The sequence below is a fragment of the Somniosus microcephalus genome, chromosome 4 (genome assembly GCF_052327205.1).
Source record: "Somniosus microcephalus isolate GS21.2 chromosome 4, FLI_Smic_1.0, whole genome shotgun sequence".
Classification (NCBI taxonomy): Eukaryota; Metazoa; Chordata; class Chondrichthyes; order Squaliformes; family Somniosidae; genus Somniosus; species Somniosus microcephalus.
In genome coordinates this window covers 82,805,701-82,811,003 of record NC_140990.1, presented here as the reverse complement: position 1 = coordinate 82,811,003, position 5,303 = coordinate 82,805,701, and the positions used below count along the sequence as shown (strand labels likewise).

General features: G+C 48.2%; 1 pseudogene; it reads left to right on the top strand.

Annotated features, from left to right (window-relative positions):
• Positions 1-2,986: 2,986 nt before the first annotated feature.
• LOC147119372 (uncharacterized) lies at positions 2,987-4,967 on the top strand (annotated as a pseudogene).
• Positions 4,968-5,303: the final 336 nt, after the last annotated feature.

Genomic DNA, 5,303 nt, shown 5'->3' with positions numbered 1-5,303 from the left:
GGAGTGAAGGGCTAAGCAGCAGAATGGATGGAAAGCTGGCTACAAAACAAAAATCAGGATGGGCGGGGCCCATGGGGGAGTCACTCTGACTGCCTGCCTCTCTCCCGTGGTCTTCTCCCTGCCCGGGTGGCCGTGGAGAGGGAGCAGGCGGTGTCCACCGGTTCACTTGATACCTTCCTCGACCGGTGGGCACGGAAGGTATCAAGAGGCGATAATCGATCCTCACGATCACATTGTGATTTAATTATTAATTGTGTGTGTGTCACAAATACATTGCTTCTATTTTGATACAAAAGCTCTACTAGACATGTTAAACTACTAGTTATTTAATCAGGGCTGCAGCTGCTGAAAGGTTGACTGTACTGAGGTTTGTGGCCAGAGCTGGCAGACGTGTTGTTCTGAAGTCTGATGTCTCACACCTGAAGAGTCTGTTTATGTCGTGTTGTAATGACCTTTTTCTGTTGCCTGGTGTCAGAAATAGAAATCAAAGGGAGATGATGCCTCACTCTGTTAATCAACTCTTTGACACATTTCCATGCATTTCCTTTCTTAATTTACAAAGATCACAACTCCATTAGTGAACAATGGATTGCCAGTCTGCCACTTTTTAGTGAGGCTTGAATGGCTTCGCTGTGAAGCTACACCTGCCCATCTGTCTGTGTGTCACTGTGTTTGGATTGTGTTAGGCAACAGTCCGAATATCTCGCCTACATCCATTACAATTTTGGAAATGTTAGATTGTACTTGGAAGAAGTTAAGTTTGAATCTGACAATTCTGAAATTGGGAGCTTTTAATGATTTCTGTTTTTCACGTAACTATATAGTGATGTGATCAGTCAAAGCAAATTAAAAGATGCTGCTATTTACTGAACACAACTGAATAATTCTACAAGGATGCTATCGCAGTCTTCCTCAGTATTAACTACATCCCCCAATTTAGTGTCATCAGCAAATTTTGAAATTGTACTTCTGATTCCCGAGTCCCAATCATTCATGTAAACGGTGAACAACAGTGGTCCCAGCACCGATCCCCACGGAACACCACTTCCGCCCGTCTGAGTAAATATCTTTAACTCATCCTGTCTCCATTCCCATGCCGAGGGAATTACTGTACCAGATGGGAGGGGCAACATTTGGGGACTCTCGATTCTCCACCAATTCCCATTCCCCTTCTTTCTGGTGGATAATGGAGGTGCCACTGTGTGTAATGTGCAAGTCAGTAAGAATTGTCAGCGAGGATTAATCAGCAGTTTCTAATTGGAGATGTTAATCAGTGGAACTTTTCAGACACTGAATTGTAGATTTTGTACCAAAGATCAATTTAGGATTGAAGTAAACATTCATAATTTTGTAAAATAATTCAGGGACTCTCATCAGAAATTAAGGGGAAAGATCAGACAGCGGTTCTTATTTAAACACTGCAGCCCCGACAACTCAATCAGCTATATATCTAGAATATTGAACTCCAGCCCAGTTATAGGGGTTATTCATATTAGCAGAAAAAATCCCAACTGTCAGAATGAACATGGTTCAGTCCTGGAAGTGATTAAGAGCAGAATCCAACCCCTGCAGTCACATGTGAACTCGCTGGTGTGTCAGCAATTTGCATGAACGATTAAATCCCTTCTCACACACGGAGCAGGTGAACAGCCTTTCACCAGTGTGAACTCGCTGGTGTGTCAGCAGTTTGGATGACTGATTAAATCCCTTCCCACACACTGAGCAGGTGAATGGCCTCTTCACGATGTGAACGGCCTCTTCACGATGTGAACTTGCTGGTTTGTCAGCAGGTGGGATGACCGAGTGAATCCCTTCCCACACACGGAGCAGGTGAATGGCCTCTCCCAAGTGTGAGTGCGTTGATGAGTTTCCAGCTGGGACGGATAATGGAATCCCTTCCCACAGTCCCCACATTTCCACGGATTCTCCGTGGTGCGGGTGTCCTTGTCCAACCTGGAGACACAATCAGTTGAAGCCTTGTCCACACACACACTTGTACGGTTTCTCCCCACTGAACAGTGCGATGTTTTTTCAGGCTCTGTAACTGGTTAAAGCTCTTTCCACAGTCAGTGCACTGGAACACTCTCACTCGGGTGTGTGTGTTTCGGTGCTTTTCCAGTCACACTGATGTTTGAAATCTTTTCCCACAGACAGAACAGACAAACATTTCTCCTTCCACATTCAGAGGATGATGATATTCGGGTCCTGATGAATGGAGTGACTCTGTCAGATCTCGATGTGATGTTTGGTCTGAGTTTGCGGTGTGTAAATGCTGCCCTTCTCACAGCCTGTAAAAGGAGTTTACAAAAGCCATCACTGTGAGTCTAGGATAGAAATTGACAAGATTCTCTCCTCCTGGTTCCTGGCCAAGGGGGCCGCACATGCGTCCTGCTGCCCCCTGAGCCTCTCAAGATGGCGGCCACTAACCCGGGCCTGTCACCGGGAGAAAGCCCCACAGCTGCCGCCCCGCTCGGGGCAAACGCCCGGCCCGGAGACTCTTGTTCAGGGCCTGAGGCCCATCCCAGGTGTTTGTGAGGCGGATAATGTTGAGTGTTTTAATAATGGGGCCGCACTCGGGGTGTGAGCAGCCCGCGTCCCCCCGGGGTTCATTAACCTGCTCCCTGAGCTCTCTCACCCAATGTGTCAGCGGCTGCTGCCAAGGTCCGTGCATGCTCAGCTCACACTGCCCGGGTGATTGACGGGAGCTTCCGACCCGAGTGAGAGTGTTCCAGTGCACTGACTGTGGAAAGAGCTTTAACCAGTTACACAGCCTGAAAAAACATCACACCATTCACAGCGGGGAGAAACCGTACACGTGTTCTGTGTGTGGTCGAGGCTTCAACCGATCAACCTGGAGAGACACAAGGACACCTGCACCATAGAGAAACCCTGGAAATGTGGGGACTGTGAGATGGGATTCAATTACCCATCCCAGCTGGAAATTCATTGACGCAGTCACACCGGGGAGAGGCTGTTCACCTGCTCCATGTGTGGGAAGGGATTCACTCTGTCATCCCACCTGCTGGCACATCAGCGAGTTCACAGTGGGGAGATGCCGTTCACCTGCTCTGTGTGTGGGAAGGGATTCACTCACTCATCCGACCTTTTGACACACTAGCGAGTTCACACCGGGGAGAGGCCATTCACCTGCTCCGTGTGTGGGAAGGGATTCACTCAGTCATGCCACCTGTGGACACACCAGCGACTTCACACTGGGGAGAGGCCATTCACCTGCTCTGTGTGTGGGAAGAGATTCACTCAGTCATCTGACCTTTTGCCACACCGGGGAGAGGCTGTTCACCTCAGTGTGTGGGAAGGGATTCACTCAGTCATGCCACCTGCGGACACACCAGCGAGTTCACACTGGGGAGAGGCCATTCACCTGCTCCGTGTGTGGGAAGGGATTCACTCACTCATCCGACCTTTTGACACACTAGCGAGTTCACACCGGGGAGAGGCCATTCACCTGCTCCGTGTGTGGGAAGGGATTCACTCAGTCATGCCACCTGTGGACACACCAGCGACTTCAAACTGGGGAGAGGCCGTTCACCTGCTCTGTGTGTGGGAAGAGATTCACTCAGTCATCTGACCTTTTGCCACACCGGGGAGAGGCTGTTCACCTCAGTGTGTGGGAAGGGATTCACTCAGTCATGCCACCTGCGGACACACCAGCGAGTTCACACTGGGGAGAGGCCATTCACCTGCTCCGTGTGTGGGAAGGGATTCACTCGGCAATCTAGCCTGCGGACACACCAACGAGTTCACACTGGGGAGCAGCCATTCACCTACTCCGTGTGTGGGAAGGGATTCACTCAGTCATCCAACCTGCTGGCACACCAGCGAGTTCAGATATGACTACAGGGGTTGGATTCTGCTGTTATTGCTGCTGTTAATATAAGAACATAAGAAACAGGAGCAGGAGTGGGCCAGTCGGCTCCTCGAGCCTGCTCCACCATTCAATAAGGTCAAGGCTGATCCAATCTAGGCCTCAACACCACTTTCCCGCTCTCTCCCCACACCCCTTCACTCCCTTGTAGTTCAAATATCTGTCAATCTCCACCTTGAATATATTCAGTGACTCCGCCTCCACAGCTCTCCGGGGTAGAGAATTCCAAAGATTCCTGACCCTCTGAGAGAAGAAATTCCTCCTAATCTCCATGATGGGTGACCCCTTATTCTGAAACTATGCCCCCTAGTTCTAGATTCCCTCACCAGGGGAAACATCCTCTCAGCATCCACCCTGTCAATCCCCCTCAGAATCTTATATGTTTCAATAAGATCACCTCTCATTCTGTTAAACTCCAATGAGTATCGGCCCAACCTGCTCAACCTTTCGTCATACGTCAACCCCTTCATCCCAGGAATCAACTTAGTGAACCTTCTCTGCACTGCCTCCAGGTGCGGTCTCACCAGCGCCCTGTAAAGTTGCATCAAAACTTCTCTACATTTATACTCCATTCCCTTTGCAATAAAGGCCAACATTCCATGAGCCTTCCTAATTACTTGCTGTCCCTACATGCTCACTTTGTGTTTCATGTACTCGGACCCCCAGATCCCTTTGTACCGCAGCATTTTGTAATCTCTCTCCATTTAAATAATCATTTGCTTTTTCATTTTTCCTTCCAAATTGGATAATCTCACATTTTCCCACATTACACTCCATCTGCCAAATGTTTGCCCATTCACTTAACCTGTCTATACCCCTTTGCAGACTCCTTGTGTCCTCCTCACAACTTGCTAACCCACCTATCTTTGTATCATCAGCAAATCTGGCTGCAGTACATTCGGTCCCTTCATCCAAGTCATTAATATAGATTGTAAATAGTTGAGGCCCCAGCACTGATCCCTGTGGTACCCCACTAGTTACTGATTGCCAACCGGAAAATGACCCATTTATCCTGATTCTCTGCTTTCTGTTAGTTAGCCACTCCACTCTCCATGTCAATATATTACCCCCAACCCCGTGAGCTCTTAACTTGTGCAGTAACCTTTTATGTGGCACCTTATCGATTGCCTTCTGGAAATCCAAATACACCACATCAACTGATTCCCTTTTATCCACCCTGTTTGTTACATCCTCAAAGAACTCTAGCAAATTTGTCAAACACGATTTCCCTTTCATAAAACCATGTTGACTCTGTTTAATTGCCTTATGATTTTCTAAATGTCCTGCTATTACCTCCTTAATGAAGGACTCCAGCATTTTCCCAATGACAGATGTTAGGCTAACTGGCCTATAGTTTCCTGCTTTCTGTCTCCCTCCTTTCTTGAATAGTGGCGTTACATTTGCGGTTTTCCAATCC